This window comes from Cherax quadricarinatus, chromosome 76 (genome assembly GCF_038502225.1).
Source record: "Cherax quadricarinatus isolate ZL_2023a chromosome 76, ASM3850222v1, whole genome shotgun sequence".
Classification (NCBI taxonomy): domain Eukaryota; kingdom Metazoa; phylum Arthropoda; class Malacostraca; order Decapoda; family Parastacidae; genus Cherax; species Cherax quadricarinatus.
The window spans coordinates 9,203,877-9,227,058 of record NC_091367.1 but is presented as its reverse complement, the minus strand read 5'-3'; the positions used below and the strand labels follow the sequence as shown (position 1 = coordinate 9,227,058).

The 23,182-nt window shown below is 43.3% G+C and overlaps 2 long non-coding RNA genes across 3 annotated transcripts in view; one reads left to right on the top strand and one right to left on the bottom strand.

The window, feature by feature from the left end:
- Positions 1 to 20,779, bottom strand: part of LOC138854967 (uncharacterized) — a 77,175-nt gene extending 56,396 nt beyond the window's left edge. For both annotated transcript variants that reach the window (XR_011394138.1, XR_011394139.1), the window contains exons 1-2: positions 20,643 to 20,779; positions 19,526 to 19,623 (exon numbers count right to left, since the gene is read on the bottom strand). This is a non-coding gene — a long non-coding RNA (uncharacterized lncRNA). The remainder of the gene's footprint in view (positions 1 to 19,525; positions 19,624 to 20,642) is intronic.
- On the top strand, positions 9,834 to 10,471 carry LOC138854968 (uncharacterized). Its single transcript, XR_011394140.1, has 2 exons — positions 9,834 to 10,139; positions 10,334 to 10,471. It is a non-coding gene; the product is annotated as an uncharacterized lncRNA (long non-coding RNA).
- Positions 20,780 to 23,182: the final 2,403 nt, after the last annotated feature.

The window sequence follows — 23,182 nt, the reverse complement described above, 5'->3', positions numbered from 1 at the left end:
ACAAGCGAACAAACACTACATTCATCCCACAAGCGAACACTACATCATCCTACAAGCAAACACTACATCCTACAAGCGAACACTACATCATCCCACAAGCGAACACTACATCATCCTACAAGCGAACAAACACTACATCATCCTACAAGCGAACAAACACTACATCATCCTACAAGCGAACACTACATCATCCCACAAGCGAACAAACACTACATCCTACAAGCGAACAAACACTACATCATCCCACAAGCGAACACTACATCATCCTACAAGCGAACAAACACTACATCATCCTACAAGCGAACACTACATCATCCCACAAGCGAACAAACACTACATTCATCCCACAAGCGAACAAACACTACATCATCCCACAAGCGAACAAACACTACATCATCCTACAAGCGAACAAACACTGGAGTTTACCTGGAGTTTACCTGGAGAGAGTTCCGGGGGTCAACGCCCCCGCGGCCCGGTCTGAGACCAGGCCTCCTGGTGGATCAGAGCCTGATCAACCAGGCTGTTGCTGCTGGCTGCACGCAAACCAACATACGAGCCACAGCCCGGCTGATCCGGAACTGACTTTAGGTGCTTGTCCAGTGCCAGCTTGAAGACTGCCAGGGGTCTGTTGGTAATCCCCCTTATGTGTGCTGGGAGGCAGTTGAACAGTCTCGGGCACCTGACACTTATTGTATGGTCTCTTAACGTGCTAGTGACACCCCTGCTTTTCATTGGGGGGATGGTGCATCGTCTGCCAAGTCTTTTGCTTTCGTAGTGGGTGATTTTCGTGTGCAAGTTCGGTACTAGTCCCTCTAGGATTTTCCAGGTGTATATAATCATGTATCTCTCCGTCCTGCGTTCCAGGGAATACAGGTTTAGGAACCTCAAGCGCTCCCAATAATTGAGGTGTTTTATCTCCGTTATGCGCGCCGTGAAAGTTCTCTGTACATTTTCTAGGTCGGCAATTTCACCTGCCTTGAAAGGTGCTGTTAGTGTGCAGCAATATTCCAGCCTAGATAGAACAAGTGACCTGAAGAGTGTCATCATGGGCTTGGCCTCCCTAGTTTTGAAGGTTCTCATTATCCATCCTGTCATTTTTCTAGCAGATGCGATTGATACAATGTTATGGTCCTTGAAGGTGAGATCCTCCGACATGATCACTCCCAGGTCTTTGACGTTGGTGTTTCGCTCTATTTTGTGGCCAGAATTTGTTTTGTACTCTGATGAAGATTTAATTTCCTCATGTTTACCATATCTGAGTAATTGAAATTTCTCATCGTTGAACTTCATATTGTTTTCTGCAGCCCACTGAAAGATTTGGTTGATGTCTGCCTGGAGCTTTGCAGTGTCTGCAATGGAAGACACTGTCATGCAGATTCGGGCGTCATCTGCAAAGGAAGACACGGTGCTGTGGCTGACATCCTTGTCTATGTCGGATATAAGGATGAGGAACAAGATGGGAGCGAGTACTGTGCCTTGTGGAACAGAGCTTTTCACCGTAGCTGCCTCGGACTTTACTCTGTTGACGACTACTCTCTGTGTTCTGTTAGTGAGGAAATTATAGATCCATCGACCGACTTTTCCTGTTATTCCTTTAGCACGCATTTTGTGCGCTATTACGCCATGGTCACACTTGTCGAAGGCTTTTGCAAAGTCTGTATATATTACATCTGCATTCTTTTTGTCTTCTAGTGCATTTAGGACCTTGTCGTAGTGGTCCAATAGTTGAGACAGACAGGAGCGACCTGTTCTAAACCCATGTTGTGTAACTGATGGGTTTCTAGATGCGTGGTGATCTTGCTTCTTAGGACCCTTTCAAAGATTTTTATGATATGGGATGTTAGTGCTATTGGTCTGTAGTTCTTTGCTGTTGCTTTACTGCCCCCTTTGTGGAGTGGGGCTATGTCTGTTGTTTTTAGTAACTGTGGGACGACCCCCGTGTCCATGCTCCCTCTCCATAGGATGGAAAAGGCTCGTGATAGGGGCTTCTTGCAGTTCTTGATGAACACAGAGTTCCATGAGTCTGGCCCTGGGGCAGAGTGCATGGGCATGTCATTTATCGCCTGTTCGAAGTCATTTGGCGTCAGGATAACATCGGATAGGCTTGTGTTAATCAAATTTTGTGGCTCTCTCATAAAAAATTCATTTTGATCTTCGACTCTCAGTCTGGTTAGCGGCTTGCTAAAAACTGAGTCATATTGGGACTTGAGTAGCTCACTCATTTCCTTGTTGTCATCTGTGTAGGACCCATCTTGTTTAAGTAGGGGCCCAATACTGGACGTTGTTCTCGATTTTGATTTGGCATAGGAGAAGAAATACTTTGGGTTTCTTTCGATTTCATTTATGGCTTTTAGTTCTTCCCGCGATTCCTGACTCCTAAAGGATTCTTTTAGCTTAAGTTCGATGCTTGCTATTTCTCTGACCAGTGTCTCCCTACGCATTTCAGATATATTGACCTCTTTTAGCCGCTCTGTTATTCTTTTCCGTCGCCTGTAAAGGGAGCGCCTGTCTCTTTCTGTTTTACATCTACTCCTCCTTTTTCTTAGAGGAATAAGCCTTGTGCATACATCGAGTGCTACCGAGTTAATCTGTTCTAGGCATAAGTTGGGGTCTGTGTTGCTTAGTATATCTTCCCAGCTTATATCGGTTAGGACTTGGTTTACTTTGTCCCACTTTATGTTTTTGTTATTGAAGTTGAATTTGGTGAATGCTCCCTCGTGACTAATCTCATTATGTCGGTCTGGGGCTCCGCGCATACATGACTGAACCTCAATTATGTTGTGATCTGAGTATATTGTTTTTGATATGGTGACATTTCTTATCAGATCATCATTGTTAGTGAAGATGAGGTCTAGTGTATTCTCCAGTCTAGTAGGCTCTATTATTTGCTGGTTTAAATTGAATTTTGTGCAGAGATTTAAAAGCTCGCCTGAGTGTGAGTTTTCATCAGAGCTGCCTCCTGGTGTTATTACTGCAACAATATTATTTGCTATATTCCTCCATTTTAGGTGCCTTAAGTTGAAATCCCCCAGGAGCAAGATGTTGGGTGCAGGAGCTGGAAGGTTTTCCAGACAGTGGTCAATTTTTAACAGCTGTTCCTGGAATTGCTGGGATGTTGCATCCGGAGGCTTGTAGACTACCACAATGACTAGGTTTTGGTTCTCGACCTTTACTGCTAAAACTTCCACTACATCATTTGAGGCATTTAGCAGTTCTGTGCAAACAAGTGACTCTGCAATGTACAGGCAATGTACTTTTCAAATATAATTTCCATTTTTAAGTAACAAACTTCTTCTACCGTATAATAAAATATACATAGTCATTACTAATAAACATTAACTTAAACAAGTACTATATTCTTATTCCACAGACTGCAGCATTTCTTGCCTCACCATCCTAACCCTACTTAACACATTGTACATGAACACGTCCTTATATACCCATCACTCGTCAATAATATTCATTGAACTTCAATGAATACTAATATACAACCCATACTGAGTACATGAAATTCTCTCTTACATACTGCTATATACACTTAATGTATGATAAAAATCACACACATTGCATTATCTCATTATTAGCAGTACATTTGGTACACAGACATATTTATCACGCCCGCATGTCCTTTGCTTTAATACAACCACCAGTCCTGATAATACATTACAACATATTCCAAATTTAACTTATCCATAACATACATCAGTAAACCATCCTGAGTATGACCGTATACTTTTCACATTCACACAAATATTGCTCATTTCCATGTCCATAAAAATCTTAACAACTTTTCCCTTACGAACCACCACAAACTTACTTAAAACACACTCCACAACTACGCTGCCATTTCACACCATATCAAGGAACTCCTCATACGTTCCCAAATTCTGAGACGAGCCCGGTGCAACCCCTGAAATTCCTAACACATCCCCCCCCCCTTTTTTTTTCACTCCGCCAACAGACCTCTGACATTCATACTTCGATATCCTTCAGGAAAAGCCCTTTCCCATCTACTTCCATATATCCCCCTATTACGACTAAGTGTTTTGTACATTGTTGCAGCCAATACCTTCTTTCGCACCATCCAATCCCCATTACCCCTCATGGCCCATGATACGAAAACAAAATCCGTTATGATGTACACCAAAGCACGCTGCACAGACTCTTCCACACCTCCCACATCTAAACTCAATGCCCTTAATACCGATATCCCTCCCCCACCCACCCTCCTCAAAATCCCACTCATCCACTCCCGTATACACTCCAAATTTTTACAAAAATATACTACATGAAAAGCTGTCTCCCTATCCCCACACGCTCTACATACGTCCTCCACCATCAACCCTCTCTCCCGAAGCACCACACCAGACGGCAATATTCCATGAAGGAAACGAAACATTACCTCTCTCACTCTTGGTCTGATGCGCACCAACCACAACCTTACCCAAATGTCTCCCCATGCATACATTGGGTATATGCCCTCAACATTTGCAATCACCCTCACCCCTACAGCACGCTCCAGAACACCTACCCGTATCCTAGACGGATCTCTAACATACAATAAAGCTCGCAGCACATCCTCACACTCTTTCATCTCTGATCCTACCCACCACCTTCGTGCCTCCTCATATAATGCTTGCACACCCTTCCCCACACGACCTTCCACTCGGAGAAACCCCCTCTTCAAATATATACACTTAACCCTTAATCTTATATCTATTAAACCCAATCCACCTTTGTCGGCCGGTAGCATAACACTCCTACCCAACCAGTCACACCCAGAACCCCATATATAACGAAAAACCTTTTTTAGCATTCTAGTTATGTCCGGTCCTGCCAACGGATATACTGCTGCCACATGCCAGACCATACTATATAACATTACATTCACCACTATTACACGTTGATGTATCGTCAAATGCATGGGTCTCAAAACATTTAACTACAAAAGAGAAACATGAGAACTTGAGGTGGAACACTGCGGTAGCCCTATCCACTGCCCTCCCAGAATTAACCATCCGTGCCTCCCCGGCATTCCCCATATAAATTATCCCACACACCTTTAGTCTATCCACCACACACCAACGCACAGCTGTTTCCCATCGCGCCCTCCCTACCCAATTCCCTAAGACCAATAATTTCGATTTCTCCACATTCACTTTTAAACCTGTAACTCCTTCAAAACCACCAATTACATCCTCCACCTCATGTAAACTTTCCTCCCTGCTCATTAGAATTGTTGTATCATCCACATACCCTATTATTCCCATCCCTCCATTCTCCACACCACGATCCACCCCTAAACATTTCCCCACTGCCCTGTAAAAAGGGTCCTGTATACAAGCAAACAACAGTTGTGACAGAGGACAACCCTGCCTTATGCCTCTACCCATTGAAACCCACTCTCCCAGTTTCCCATTCACCTGCACACGTACACCTACCCTATTATACAAAGTCTCAATCCAACGCACCATCTCTTCCCCAAAACCCTGCCTCCGTAAGATATGCCACAGTGCCTCTCGTTCTACGCAATCATATGCTGCCTGCTAATCCAATGCTAAGACACCTCCCCCCCTTTATTCTCCCCCTCCATACTTTCCACAAAATCTTTTATTATTCCATGTCCCTCATACATCGTCCTCCCAGGCACCCCATACTGATCTCTCGCAACAACTCTATCACGCACTTCAACCTGTTCCCCAAGATTTTTGCGAATATCTTATAATCAGCACATAACAACGACAATGCCCTGTAGTTCTGCACTGTAGTAGGGCCTTCCCCTTTTGGAATCAATACTACTACTGCAGTATGCTGCAACTCTCCCATCCTCCCCTCACTTTTCATCACATTCATCAGGTTCACTAAAAAATCCTTCAACACACTCCAATGCTTCACATAGAATTCACAAGGTAACCCATTTATACCTGGCGCTTTACCTCTCGCCATATTCTCCAAAGCTCTCCATACCTCCCCCTCTTCAATATCCCCTCCCAATGCCATACGATCACTTCCACTCAGCACACAAGATACATTCTCTCCCAATCTCTCTAAATCCTCACCGTTCACTCCTATACTCCGCAAATATTTCCCAAACCAACTATCCATAAAACCACTCATACCCTCAGTAGTTCGCAACTCCTGACCCTTTGTATACCCACCTAAGTTCTCGTGTACTACCAGCTTATCAATCTCCATTGCCAACCTGCGTCTCCGCTGGCCCCGTAACACACTGGCTGATGGGCTGTCACCCCAAATCGCCTCCTCTAACCCACCTTGCACCCTCGCCTCATCAAATCTCTCATTGTGCATATCTCTTATCTGCCACTTTAACGCTTCAATTTCCTCCATTGGATACACACCTACCACAGCACCCCTCTCATAACCCTGCAACCGCCCCTCTAAATACTGTTGAAGCCCATATGTCATCCATGCCTCATTCTTTCCCCTTCGCACATAATATTGCCTGATCCTCCTCTTCGCAACCCCATCCCACCACCCCAATAAATCGCTTGCACTCTTACCCCCACCCCATAAGTCCTCCCACAAACTTTCAAAATCCCCTCCCTCCACCCCCTCACCCAGTAGTCGTACATTCAGCTTCCAGTACCCCAAATATCTCTTAGGCAAACCGTCCCAATTTAAATCAGCATAAACTGCCCTATGATCTGAATAGACGACATTCACCGTCTGCACCCGCGTCACCCTCACTCCCCTTGTCACATACAACCTATCTAATCATGCAGCATATCCCTTTCTATGAAATGTGTGCTCTATCTCGCAATCCCCTCCAACCATATCCCTCAATCCCACACCTCTCAATAGATCCCCTAAACCTGCCAAAAAACACCCTGCCCCTCTCGGTTCCACATCCTTCCTTCGCACCACACAGTTCCAGTCGCCACCAACTATTGTCACTGACGGTAATGACCGCAAATAATATACCAATACGTTATTCACAAATTCATTCCTTACCCTTACATCATTCTCAACCGGCACATACACACAAACTACTGCCATCCTGTTACCTCTCCACCACCCATCTATTCTTAACACACGACCCCCCCCCCTTCACTCCTAAGAACAACAAACGGGCTTGTCTCTCGGATCAGGATTCCCACCCCTCCCTTCATTCGCTCCGAATACATCACAAACACACTGTACCCATCCACCTCCAATTCCCTTCCCAGCTTGAAATTATGTTCCTGCACAAAAACAATGTCTATAGCATAACGTCTTAAAAATCCCTTTACCCACAGACACTTCTCACTCGCACACAATCCATTAATATTCACTGTCATACACTGGAAACCTACTTATGTGATTTCACCCTCTGTCCCATTTCACCTTTCACTGACATGCTTCCAGTGTGTCTGCTTCTTCCACTTTTCTCTCCACTGCCCATTTGTGGCTTCCCCTGATTCAACACCAGACCAGGCGTACCTTTAGAGCTCCCACGCACCACATCAACCCACGGCTTTTTCCCCGGTCTCTGTGCCGGGGTCAAAACATCATCCGAGTCGGAATATGTCGCCGCCCTCTTATGGTTGACACTCTGCATCCATTTCCAACTCACTGGATGCCTCCCTGTGAATCTCAGCATTCACCTCAATCACTTCCACCACTCCTGGCGAGTCATCTGCCATGTTCGCCAATCTTCCAAGTTGCTCATCTTCAATCTGAACAGTACTCCTCACCATTCTCAAGTTATCCTCAGAAACCTTCTCAAAGGATTTTTCCTTCACGTTCACCAGTAGGCCTCCCTCTACCCGCACGTCACCAATCTGCACAGTCTTCCCGTTCTCCAAGGCAGATGCCTCACTTCCCACTAACTGTGACAGTGATGGGCTGGTACCCACCAGTGGCAGCTCACGCTCCACTTCCTCACTCCAGGAAGTGCCACTTCTATATACAGGTGACTCATCAGCATGACCCACCTCCGGTTCTGGCTCTTTCACCATCTCACTACCTAGTTTCTGTCTCCGCTGCCATCTCCCACACTGGCCGCCATATGGTCATATGCACCACATAACCTACACGTCTTCTGCTGCCCAGCGTAGTACACCATTACCTGCGTCCTAAATGCGTCCAGTATGACGTAAGACGGGATGGAATGCCGCAACATCATCTTGAGCTTGAACGTACCATCCGGCAAGCCGGCATACGCCCCATCCGTCCATTTACCAGCCATAGCCAGGTGTACAGGTCCATACTGTTTAAATACATTCCGCAGATCAGTCTCGTCCGTCTCAAATGGCACATTTCGGACTTTCACCCATGTGCAATGCCTAGACACGTCGATGAGTCGAACACATATCGCTGAATTAACGTCCACGCTCCTGTCCTGGTATTTGTCAACCAGCCGTTCATACACTCCAGCTGATCTCAACTTGACGAAAATGCGATAGGCACCATTTAGCGCCACACCATACAGTTCTTGATCCGCAACACCATAGGTGTCACGGATAATTTGCGGTAAAAGCACTTGTGCAGACTGAGGCGTTATTGCACCATGCACCAATTCAAGGCACACCATGTGCACACGCCTTCTCACAGACTGCGCCATGTTGTGAAAATATAAGTCTCCTCCAATGGCCAGCAGAGGGCAGTAGTCACACGTCCACACTCTGCTCAGGTCAAGCGGCGAATGAATCCATGTTAACATACAGTAACTTTATTTATTTTATGTCTTTACAAACAGTACATTGATATTTTATATTTACAATAGTGGGTTGCAATGCAGAGAGACTATTACACCTAGGCATTATGGGCCAACTTAACATTATTGGCTTACAGACTACTTAACACTAAGGATTATATCATAAGTGTACAGTAGGGTTGTAATTATTTCATAGTTGAACAGTAGATTATTAATTATAAGTGAATTAAATTTGTATAAGACAAAGGATATATTCATATAGTCTAAATGCTTTTTGTGAAAATAATGGTTCAATTATAATCCTGTCAACAATGGATAAAAGGTTCAAAGTGATTGTTGAAGTTATGATGTGGGAGTACATAGGTGAGTATGTGTGTACTGAGTATTTAGCTTTTAGTCTAGGGTGATTAAGTGGCTTTTGAGAAGAGTCTTAAATTTATTTTTAGACTGGGTTACTTTAATATTGTGGAAAATACTGTATATATTTTCCGGAAATACGGTAATTTATAGGTAAATTGATGCCCTATATTATATTTTTAAAAGAAGTATGATATCAAAAATGGGAAACCTGCGGCTGGGGGAGTTGGTCGCCATTTTGGTTTTTGAATTGGATACAACGTTAGTGTAATGGGAAGGAATTTTCGTGCTCTAGAGGTTAAAATTGGGTTGACACCTCTCAAATAGGAGGCGAAATTGTTTGATGTGCATTCCTGCATAACTTGAGATATCAGGCGACAGGACAGGACAACTCCAGGAACCTCAGATAAGCTGTCTAATTTATGTTTAATTTCTGGCCAGTAAAATTTTCACAAATGTAGGCAAAAGGGGAGGTCCTGTACATGACACATTAATCTCCAGTCAAATTGGTGAGTGTTATGATTAAGATATTCTCTGTTATATAAATGTGTGTATATACTATAATCCTTTTTTAATTTTAATATACAGTCCACAAATTTATATATTTACCAACATTCCTGGTGATGTATATTACATTTATAATTAATAGGTCCAGAGCAACTTGTGGATATGACAGTGTTAGGTATCGAAGGGGGACATTTTTGTGACCTAGGTGTCCCAAATTCCTACTTGTCTAACTGATAAATAATAATTATCTATGTTCATTTACTGTTATGTATATAATGATACATTCAGATAAATGCAATTTTCCACAAATATCTTCTGGTAATGAATTCCATATTTTAGGGCTTAAGTAATTACCAAGTGACAACCATCCCCTCTCCATCACCCTCCCACCAGTAACAACTAACTAGTCACTCCCAAACCCCTCCACCAGCAGCCAACCCCCGACCATCCCCTAACGACCTTCCCTACAACAACCACTGACGTCATCACCCCCCCCCCCTCCTCCAGGTCAATGGCGCCATTTAGCCATAGAGGTCAAGAATAGTGGCGCCACTAGTCACTCCTCTGCCATCCACCACACCGTCAACACCTTCAGCTCTTCCAGTTCTATCAACCTGTGGTAAGCTAAAAAAAAAAAACTTGGATTACTCCAATTTCATGGTAATTTTTGAAATCAGCTTTGAAAATATTTTATCAATTTTTCTTTCTACAAAATATTGAAGGAAGCATTTTAAATACATAGTAAGAATTCAAACTATTGCTTAATGCAGTCCATGAATAATTTAGTAATGTCCATACTTTCATCTTTTGCAGACATTATTTTGGGGTTTTGCTGCTGGTGACATCTCGGAAGCCTTGCAGCTGTCCACAACATGGACTTCACCACACAGCAGTTAGAATATCTTCAACCTACATGTTTCGATAAACTTTATTAAAATGGTAATAAATAAACTGCGTTTTTTTTTATCACAGCAATGCTCAAGGAACACACACACAGGTGTTCAAGGAACACACACACACAGGTGTTCAAGGAACACACACACACAGGTGTTCAAGGAACACACACACACAGGTGTTCAAGGAACACACACACACAGGTGTTCAAGGAACACACACACACAGGTGTTCAAGGAACACACACACACAGGTGTTCAAGGAACACACACACACAGGTGTTCAAGGAACACACACACACAGGTGTTCAAGGAACACACACACACAGGTGTTCAAGGAACACACACACACAGGTGTTCAAGGAACACACACACACAGGTGTTCAAGGAACACACACACACAGGTGTTCAAGGAACACACACACACAGGTGTTCAAGGAACACACACACACAGGTGTTCAAGGAACACACACACACAGGTGTTCAAGGAACACACACACACAGGTGTTCAAGGAACACACACAGGTGTTCAAGGAACACACACACAGGTGTTCAAGGAACACACACACACAGGTGTTCAAGGAACACACACACACAGGTGTTCAAGGAACACACACACACAGGTGTTCAAGGAACACACACACACAGGTGTTCAAGGAACACACACACACAGGTGTTCAAGGAACACACACACACAGGTGTTCAAGGAACACACACACACAGGTGTTCAAGGAACACACACACACAGGTGTTCAAGGAACACACACACACAGGTGTTCAAGGAACACACACACACAGGTGTTCAAGGAACACACACACACAGGTGTTCAAGGAACACACACACACAGGTGTTCAAGGAACACACACACACAGGTGTTCAAGGAACACACACACACAGGTGTTCAAGGAACACACACACACAGGTGTTCAAGGAACACACACACACAGGTGTTCAAGGAACACACACACACAGGTGTTCAAGGAACACACACACACAGGTGTTCAAGGAACACACACACACAGGTGTTCAAGGAACACACACACACAGGTGTTCAAGGAACACACACACACAGGTGTTCAAGGAACACACACACACAGGTGTTCAAGGAACACACACACACAGGTGTTCAAGGAACACACACACACAGGTGTTCAAGGAACACACACACACAGGTGTTCAAGGAACACACACACACAGGTGTTCAAGGAACACACACACACAGGTGTTCAAGGAACACACACACACAGGTGTTCAAGGAACACACACACACAGGTGTTCAAGGAACACACACACACAGGTGTTCAAGGAACACACACACACAGGTGTTCAAGGAACACACACACACAGGTGTTCAAGGAACACACACACACAGGTGTTCAAGGAACACACACACACAGGTGTTCAAGGAACACACACACACAGGTGTTCAAGGAACACACACACACAGGTGTTCAAGGAACACACACACACAGGTGTTCAAGGAACACACACACACAGGTGTTCAAGGAACACACACACACAGGTGTTCAAGGAACACACACACACAGGTGTTCAAGGAACACACACACACAGGTGTTCAAGGAACACACACACACAGGTGTTCAAGGAACACACACACACAGGTGTTCAAGGAACACACACACACAGGTGTTCAAGGAACACACACACACAGGTGTTCAAGGAACACACACACACAGGTGTTCAAGGAACACACACACACAGGTGTTCAAGGAACACACACACACAGGTGTTCAAGGAACACACACACACAGGTGTTCAAGGAACACACACACAGGTGTTCAAGGAACACACACACAGGTGTTCAAGGAACACACAAGAAATAAGACAAGCCTCAACTGCTGTATTTGTGAGCAGGACGACAACATTCACACAATGCGGGAGCTTTAAGCTCGGGGAAAAAAAAAAAGGAAACTTACCCCAACCCTACTAACAATAGTAGTAATGAGGCGGATAGCCTCAATACTGCCATTAGTAGTAGTTTGAGGTATGATACCATTAAATTTCATGACCTTTTGTGTTTGTATCTCCAGGAAGCTATGCGACACTGCAGTGAAGATGACTATCCACTGCCCAAACACTTGTTCAAGAAAGTCTTCTAACACAGGCTATTATGATACCTGTCTCCAGTGTTCTGTCTTGTCAGGAGGATTCTGCGGCAATGAAACAAGTTGGAGGGTAAACTCCATAACAACCTAGCCAAACCTACTCCTAATGTCCCTTGACTTTTTTAACTTGCACCACTACTACGAATCACACCTGATGGACCTTCATAGACCTGTCCCCCCGAGAGTTCAACGCTGTTTTCCCCTCCCAATTCAAGCAACTTTACATACGTGCACATTTATCCAAAGGAAATTTCCCAGAACTAGATATATTGTTCATAGGGGTTATACACAGGTTGGGGGATTGCCTAACAATCAGGTTTGATCCAAGGAAGGGGAGAGTACTTGCAACTGCTTGTATCAAGATACCTTCACTAGTACAAAGACACCCCTTAAAGGGCATCCAAAGTTAACATTATTACAATGTTGGTAGAATTACCGACAATATGTTTATCAAGCCGTTACGGCTTGATAAAGCTCCTGGAGAGCGAAACGTTGCCACAATAAAATGTCACATTAGTTGCACTTGTGTCCTTTGGAAAGTAAAAGTTAACATGAAGGTACTTAGGATCATTAAGACATTGTATTTCCCCTACACTTCCACGTCCCTCATAGCCGCCTAGTGTGCTAACTAGTTGGAGGTCTGCCGTATACCAGTTTCCTACCACTATGCTAGCCTGAATTCATAACCTACCTTACCATGCCACTTATGGCTGGCATCCTAGGCACAACCTGAGGACCACTACATTCAAGCCCCCACTCTACCCCTTTTTTTTCTAGGTTTCTAACCCAGCAGGGTTAATAATCCTATTCTCACTAATACCAATCTAAATCGCCCCTAACTCTACTCATCAGCATCAGTTAGTGAATCCTTTCTGTCGATTAACACCACTTCAGATCACAGAGGATTTCATTAATTTCATCATTAACGTCTGCTGCCAGAAGCGTTAGACTTCACTACTTACAATCAAACCAACTGCAATTCTGAAAGTTAATACTTTTATATTCATAGGAACCTGAACGCCGTTTTAATTTTCAAAAATAATGAAATTGTGTAAACTCACCCCTCAAGGAAGGTTCCCTGATGTTGGTGAGGGGCTCTTGATTTAGGGAATTGGATCTGTGCTACAGTTCCCCGAATTAAGCCTGAATGCCTTCCACATCCCCCCCCAGGCGCTGTATAATCCTCCCGGTTTAGCGCTTCCCCCTTGATTATTATAATGTGTAAACTCAATGAATTAACATTTAACTTTGCACAGTTTGGCCAAAGGCATAAAATACGTAGAACACCCACCGCAACCACTACCCAAAGCCCGAAACCCACCAAAATCCCCACGGAAACCATGTGCAATAACAGATTGCAGACAGCTACTGAAGGTCGTTGGTGGGTTCCAAGGCCAACAGTTCTACGTAATCTATGCCTTCAGGGGAGATTACTCTCCCCTGCTATATGCATTCATAATGCATATAGCAGATTCTCCAATTCTATTCTTAACCTAACTACCTAAATATATAAAACCATTTACAGTAAACTGATGAAAACCAACAATGGAGAAGCAATTCGAGACGATCTTTTGGTTTCTCTTGGACGAGTATCAAGCCAGACCAAGGGTCAAAAAGTATAACAGACCAAAAGATCGTGGGGGAAGGGGGGGGGTTAATTACAAAGAGCGTCAGGCGACCAAGTTTCAAAAAACAGTAGTAGTGGTACAGACAGGAGCAGTAAAAGCAGTTGTGACAATAACAATAGTAGTATAGGTAGCACTGGTAAGATCTGCGGTAATACCAATGGTGATAGTGGCCTGGTGGCTAAAGCTCCCGCTTCACACACGGAGGGCCCGGGTTCGATTCCCGGCGGGTGGAAACATTCCGACACGTTTCCTTACACCTGTTGTCCTGTTCACCTAGCAGCAAATAGGTACCTGGGTGTTAGTCGACTGGTGTGGGTCGCATCCTGGGGGACAAGATTAAGGACCCCAATGGAAATAAGTTAGACAGTCCTCGATGACGCACTGACTTTCTTGGGTTATCCTGGGTGGCTAACCCTCCGGGGTTAAAAATCCGAACGAAATCTTATCTTATCTTATAGTGATAATGCTAATGGTGGTAGTATTAGTAATAGAAGTGCTGGTAGTCAGTCTAGCAGTAAGTCCTGGTAGTAGTAGTAACATTAATAGTAGTAATAGTAAAAATATTCGCAGATGAAACTGTCAGTGCAAAAAACAGTGGGGAAATTGCTACAAGTTAACCTTCAATAATCAAGTTCAACAGGAGCTTACAATAGACATGAAATGAAACTCCAGTATTCCTGCTGGCCAATGCTGAGTAAGAAATCAGAAGTAAATAAAAAGTCTGGCTAAGAGACTGACCATCTTTTATCAAGGTTGGAGAGTAGAGCTCAAAATTAACTCCAATTTAGTCTCCAAGACTGCTGTCACCTCTGTAGTCGACAGATAAAGCGAAACATTTCATGAATAATGATACCTGTCACAATGTGTCTTACCAACCTGGTATTGTACACCATTTATAATATGAAAACGTAATAAAAGAGAAATCTGGTCCAAGAAAAAAGGTATCAAAACTAAGGCCAGGTGCAGTCGAGAGTAGTTTCAAAACAACCCAGGTTATACCGAAACGTCTAAAGTTTCCTCCCCAAGTGTCAGTTTTGTGAACTTAGTAAACAAAACATTAGGCTTGCCAAAGGCATAAAATACGTAGAACACCCACCGCAACCGCTACCCAAAGCCCGAAACCCACCAAAATCCCCACGGAAACCATGTGCAATAACAGATTGCAGACAGCTACTGAAGGTCGTTGGTGGGTTCCAAGGCCAACAGTTCTACGTAATCTATGCCTTCGGGTGAGATTACTCTCCCCTGCTATATGCATTCATAATGCATATAGCAGATCCTTCAATTCTATTCTTAACCTACCTACCTCAACATATAAAACCATTTACAATAAACTGATGAAAACCAACAATGGAGAAGCAATTCCAGACGATCTTTTAGATTCTCTTGGACGAGTATCAAGTCAGACCAAGGGTCAAAAAGTATAACAGACCAAAAGATCGTGGGGGAAGGGGGGGGGGGGTTAATTACAAAGAGCGTCAGGCGACCAAGTTTCAAAAAACAGTAGTAGTGGTACAGACAGGAGCAGTAAAAGCAGTTGTGACAATAACAATAGTAGTATAGGTAGCACTGGTAAGATCTGCGGTAATACCAATGGTGATAGTGGCCTGGTGGCTAAAGCTCCCGCTTCACACACGGAGGGCCCGGGTTCGATTCCCGGCGGGTGGAAACATTCCGACACGTTTCCTTACACCTGTTGTCCTGTTCACCTAGCAGCAAATAGGTACCTGGGTGTTAGTCGACTGGTGTGGGTCGCATCCTGGGGGACAAGATTAAGGACCCCAATGGAAATAAGTTAGACAGTCCTCGATGACGCACTGACTTTCTTGGGTTATCCTGGGTGGCTAACCCTCCGGGGTTAAAAATCCGAACGAAATCTTATCTTATCTTATAGTGATAATGCTAATGGTGGTAGTATTAGTAATAGAAGTGCTGGTAGTCAGTCTAGCAGTAAGTCCTGGTAGTAGTAGTAACATTAATAGTAAAAATATTCGCAGCTGAAACTGTCAGTGCAAAAAACAGTGGGGAAATTGCTACAAGTTAACCTTCAATAATCAAGTTCAACAGGAGCTTACAATAGACATGAAATGAAACTCCAGTATTCCTGCTGGCCAATGCTGAGTAAGAAATCAGAAGTAAATAAAAAGTCTGGCTAAGAGACTGACCATCTTTTATCAAGGTTGGAGAGTAGAGCTCAAAATTAACTCCAATTTAGTCTCCAAGACTGCTGTCACCTCTGTAGTCGACAGATAAAGCGAAACATTTCATGAATAATGATACCTGTCACAATGTGTCTTACCAACCTGGTATTGTACACCATTTATAATATGAAAACGTAATAAAAGAGAAATCTGGTCCAAGAAAAAAGGTATCAAAACTAAGGCCAGGTGCAGTCGAGAGTAGTTTCAAAACAACCCAGGTTATACCGAAACGTCTAAAGTTTCCTCCCCAAGTGTCAGTTTTGTGAACTTAGTAAACAAAACATTAGGCTTGCCAAAGGCATAAAATACGTAGAACACCCACCGCAACCGCTACCCAAAGCCCGAAACCCACCAAAATCCCCACGGAAACCATGTGCAATAACAGATTGCAGACAGCTACTGAAGGTCGTTGGTGGGTTCCAAGGCCAACAGTTCTACGTAATCTATGCCTTCAGGGGAGATTACTCTCCCCTGCTATATGCATTCATAATGCATATAGCAGATTCTCCAGTTCTTTACCTTACCTATCCTACTTAACACCACCTAATTCTATAAGCTATTTTGATAGTAGAAACTAAATAACTGTTGACCTACAGTTTACACACACACACACACACACACACACACACACACACACACACACACACACACACACACACACACACACACACACACACACACACACAACTATGCAGCGTACTCCAGGTATGGGCCTTACTAATTTGCAGAGCAGTGGCTGGGCAAGGGAGGATGAAGGGAGGTAAAAGTGGGATCAAGGGGTTCTAGCTAAGATCAAGGGGGGCCTAGGTAAGATCAAGGGGGCCTAGGTAAGATCAAGGTGGCCTAGGTAAGATCAAGGGGGGCCTAGGTAAGATCAAGGGGGGCCTAGGTAAGATCAAGGGGGGCCTAGGTAAGATCGAGGGGGGCCTAGGTAAGATCAAGGGGGGCCTAGGTAAGATCAAGGGGGGGGGCCTAGGTAAGATCAAGGGGGGGGCCTAGGTAAGATCAAGGGGGGATCCTAGGTAAGATCAAGGGGGTCTAGGTAAGATCAAGGGGGTCTAGGTAAGATCAAGGGGGTCTAGGTAAGATCAAGGGGGTCTAGGTAGGATCAAGGGGGTCTAGGTAGGATCAAGGGGGTCTAGGTAGGATCAAGGGGGTCTAGGTAGGATCAAGGGGGTTTAGGTAGGATCAAAGGGGTCTAGGTAAGATCAAAGGGGTCTAGGTAAGATCAAAGGGGTCTAGGTAAGATCAAAGGGGTCTAGGTAAGATCAAAGGGGTCTAGGTAAGATCAAAGGGGTCTAGGTAAGATCAAAGGGGTCTAGGTAAGATCAAAGGGGTCTAGGTAAGATCAAAGGGGTCTAGGTAAGATCAAAGGGGTCTAGGTAAGATCAAAGGGGTCTAGGTAAGATCAAAGGGGTCTACAAAGTCTGTAAATGTATACTGTATAACCCAGTTTCAAAACAAATGGTCCCCACAAGACGCTCTAATATAGACTCTGGAGTCGTAAGCGCTAAACCCACAAGGCTACACCACTGAAAATATTTTTGGGACTTCAAAGCATAAAATTACTTGGCCAGGTCCTCTACAACACTACTGAAAATAGGAAGATGTGGTTAATTCCACATTTCTGAGTAACTGTTATTGATATTTCCGGCTATAATATATCCTGCCTAAGGAAAATTTATCCCGTCATGTGAAGCTAAAACTTTAGCTGTGTAGTTTTAAAAATAGGTTAGACAAATCAGTAGTTGAGAGTTGGACCTGTCTAACATGGGCCAATAGGCCTGCTTCAGTGCTCCTTTATGTCTTAATAATGGATATGCCTGATTTAATAGACTTTCCTTACAGCCAGCATCAACACCTCTACCATTACCCTCACCACACTAAACTATCTCAGTATAATTATTAACCCGATAGATTAACAAACAATTACACAATCAAGTCGGGATGACATCTATGACATTTTAATTAGGGTATTTATACTCCCCTACGATGCGAACCCTACCAGTAGTGCAAAGAAAGGTATAAAATACCGACAATATGAAAGTTAAGACACATGTGCAACATCTGGATATCTTTATTGTAGTAGACGTTTCGCCATCCAGTGGCTTTATCAATACAGATTCTAGGACATAATAGGAAGACAGTAGAACTATATACAAAAGATGAGGTAATCAGTCCCTCGGCCTTGGAGTTAGTGTTCACAGCATCGTGGTGGAGGAGAGACTCTCCTCCACCACGATGCTCTGAACACTAACTCCAAGGCCGAGGGACTGATTACCTCATCTTTTGTATATAGTTCTACTGTCTTCCTATTATGTCCTAGAATCTGTATTGATAAAGCCACTGGATGGCGAAACGTCTACTACAATAAAGATATCCAGATGTTGCACATGTGTCTTAACTTTCCTACCAGTAGGCCTGCTGCAGTGTTCCTCCTTTCTTGTGTGAACAGTGCCAATGGATATAAGGGAACATGTCCACTTGTGCCCGGGATCGAATTTCAGTTCTTCAGTTGACGCCACTACCAACCAGACAATGGTTATAAATGACCATAATTTTTAAAGGGGTGGACCGGTAAGCCAGCGGAAGGCCTCGGTCAGATGACCAAAAGCTCCAAAGGCGGGTCATCATCTGACTAAGACCCGCGTCAGGAAACATTTGTCCTGTTTCCTGACGAACCTTACCTAACCTAACCTACCCAACCGAGTCGTGATATATCACACATTTCATCTCTGTTTCCCACAACCTTGCAGGATGCGTGCAGACTACATAATAAATATATTACACTAACTAAAACTTCCTAAAATCTAATCAGTCTTCAATTCTAAGCTTTACAACCCATTTCTCCCATTTTTATTTCCACCCAATTCAAGGTAACCTATAGAATACATTCCTCATCATTTCCTGGCCCGAGATTTCATCTCGGGTCATGAGATAAGCTTCCCACTAAGCTTCTTTTGATATCAATTGCTTACAATCTTTCCTATACTCTCCCTACAACCTTCCCACCTAATACAATTACTATCTGCTTCAATAACCAAACTTAGTGGACTTATAACCTGGAAATACCTTACAAGTGGGCCCCGCCCACCTCAACGACGTCAACTGCTGCATCTCCATATAACACTAAATGTTATGGGTCAGACCACTTACTAGTGTGGTTGTCTCCACCCCTCAGACTGATCAAGGTTGCTGTGTTGATCAATGCTGCAGTACACACAGCCAGGCACAGCAATCCTCAGTTACCACACCTGAAACAAAACATTCACATTATAACCATGAACATTACACACATTTATAGGCAAACATTACCATGTAATATAAACTAGTGACATTACATGTAGAGAGAATGGAGCGAAACAGAGTGACTTCAAGAGTGTATCAGTCTGTAGTGGAAGGAAGGCGGGGTAGGGGTCGGCCTAGGAAGGGTTGGAGGGAGGGGGTAAAGGAGGTTTTGTGTGCGAGGGGCTTGGACTTCCAGCAGGCATGCGTGAGCGTGTTTGATAGGAGTGAATGGAGACAAATGGTTTTTAATACTTGACGTGCTGTTGGAGTGTGAGCAAAGTAACATTTATGAAGGGATTCAGGGAAACCGGCAGGCTGGACTTGAGTCCTGGAGATGGGAAGTACAGTGCCTGCACTCTGAAGGAGGGGTGTTAATGTTGCAGTTTAAAAACTGTAGTGTAAAGCACCCTTCTGGCAAGACAGTGATGGAGTGAATGATGGTGAAAGTTTTTCTTTTTCGGACCACCCTGCCTTGGTGGGAGTCGGCCAGTGTGATGATAATAATAATAATAATAATAATAATAATAATAATAAAACATTACTGCCTGACTGATATACCCATTAATGTTTAACAGTATCTTTTTCTTTAATATTTTTTTCATATAAACCTGATGACTAACAATTTTTTTTACATGGAAGTCTATACCTGGATCACAAGGCGCAAGTTCCTTGGATCAAGAGACCTTCACTAAGTTATTTTTCAATAATGGGAAACAAATAGCCTTGAACTGGATACACAATTATGAGTTATGTAACGCCTAGTGTGAGAGCTATTGTTTGATCAGAGGAAGGGGAGTAGTAGCTCCAGTTCCTCGCATCAAAACCCTTCCACTAAGGTCAGTCACCCCCGCCCCCTCTAAGACATTAGACCCCAAGTAAAATTAAATTAAGACTATTAAAATATTAATAAACTGGTGGTGTGGACCAGGAGCTGCAGCTCAACTCTGCTGTTGTACCGACAAATACGTCACCAGACAATACTTACATTATTTAGGTGTATTAAAAGGACGAGGACGGTAAAGCCGTCGTTGGTGGCAGGAGGAGGAGCAACACGTCTCTTCCGTACGACCATTGAGGGTTAACTGATCTTTAGTGCCCTTGAGGCTGGTCACTGTCCTGACCTTCACTATAACACCATCACTGATAACCTGACTAACTCTGACTACCGCCACTCGATGGCACTACTACACCCTAACTATCAATTACTACTCATGGCAGAGCGCTCAACCCGTGAGGGTCATGGACCACCTGGGAGGATAAGTTTACTTCCAGGTGGCATAGATCACATTCCTTGGATCAAGAGACCCTCACCACCACCTCAAGGAACATCTTTCAAGGCCATCACTCACCACCAGAGGAGCTCAACTCTACTACTATTGTACCACTAGTACTCTACATGAGATTATACCTGGAGAGGATTTCGGGGGTTAACGCCCCCGCGGCCCGGACTATGACCAGGCCTCATGGTGGATCAGGGCCTTATCAACCAGGCTGTTACTGTGCAAGAAAGGTATAAAATACCGACAATATGAAAGTAAAGACACATGTGCAACATCTGGATATCTTTATTGTAGACGTTTCGCCATCCAGTGGCTTTATCAATACAAATTCTAGGACATAATTGGAAGACTGTAGAACTATATACAAAAGATGAGGCAATCAGTCCCTCAGCCTTGGAGTTAGTGTTCACAGCATCGAGGTAGAGATTCTCCTCCACCACGATGCTGTGAACACTAACTCCAAGGCTGAGGGACTGATTACCTCATCTTTTGTATATAGTTCTACAGTCTTCCAATTATGTCCTGAAATTCAGGCTGTTACTGTTGGCCGCACGCAGAGGGAGATTATTGCATTACTAGTACTCTACATGAGGGGACATTGTAACACTAATATTCTACATGAGGGGTGATAATTTTACCATTAGTACTCTACATGAGGGGAGATTATTGTACCATTAGTATTATACATGAAGGGCAGAATGTTTTACCACTAGTACTCTACATGAAGGGCAGATTATTTTACCACTAGTACTCTACATGAAGGGAAGATTATTTTGCCACTAGTACTCTACATGAAGGGCAGATTGTTTTACCACTAGATTATTTTACCACTAGTACTCTACTCTACATGAAGGGCAGATTATTTTTTACCTACTAGTTCTCTACATGAAGGGCAGATTATTTTTTACCAAAGTACTCTACATGAAGGACAGTTTACATGACTCTCTACCCCACTAGTACTGATAGCTTTGGTTCCCTAGCCTTGACAAAATTGGATTATTTTACCACTAGCAAGGTGTTACTGGACACTGTTTGTGAGTAGTTTTGACAAAATTGGTAAACTGTTTTGAGTGATTTAACTTCTGTTTTACTCTGCCTCAACATTCAGCATATCCAATTGTTGTAATTCATCCTGGCCTACATGTTCTCCCGGATGCAGGTCCAGGATGAATCTTACCAGTTTGTTCTGGGTGATTTGAAGTCTCAGTTTTTTGTCAAGGCAGAGTACCATGAAGCGCAAGCGTAGTCCAGGACCCTGGGGGACCTGGGGCACTTTAGGTTTGGGGGGCCCTCAACATGGAAATTAAATTGAATTACAAATAAGAAATGAACTAAAATGAATGATAAACAGCAGTTTTCGAAAAAAAAAATATGTTAGGTTTCGAAAAAGACGTCTGATTTTAATTTTCTCAATTTTATTGACTTTAAGAATAAGTGAGTATAATTTTCAGTTTGTAATATATTCCATCTACACTATATAATAATTACCGATGTGTATTTATTTATATCTTTGGTGTCACACTTTCAGTATATGGTGGCAGTTGACCAAAAGGACATACGCTTTTCTCTGACAGGAAACCGTATGGCTGTCTGAATCACATGGTGGTGCTTCACTGTCCATGTCTACACAAGTATCTGTAGAATGTGGTTGTGGTGATTCATCACCTTTACTATCTTGATTTGTTATGTTTTTTTTATTTTCTGCAGATATACTGGGGAATGCGTGTGGGTCCTCAGAAAAAACATCATCTGGTAGTAGTACTTGGTCTTCATTAGCAGCTTCTGTTTTCCACCAGAAGCAGAGAAAAATTCTGTAAGGCATTTTGTCTTTGCCAAGACCATAGCATTTCTCTCGCTTGATTCTTTGGAAATCTTTCTTTTCTGAGCTCCTGACAACTGAATTTTCTGTGGCATACTGAGTCTTCTGAAAAAACAAATATTCAGATTTTTTGACATTTAATGACAATGTAGCTAATGACACACACACACCCAATATATATATATATATACATATATATATATATATATATATATATATATATATATATATATATATATATATATATATATATATATATGTGTATGTGTGTGTGTGTGTGTATGTGTGTGTGTGCGTGCGTGTGTGTGTGTGTGTGTGTGTGTGTGTGTGTGTGTGTGTGTGTGTGTGTGTGTGTGTGTGTGTGTGTGTGTGTGTGTGTGTGTGTGTGTGTGTGTGTGTGTGTAAGATGTAATTGCAAAACAATGA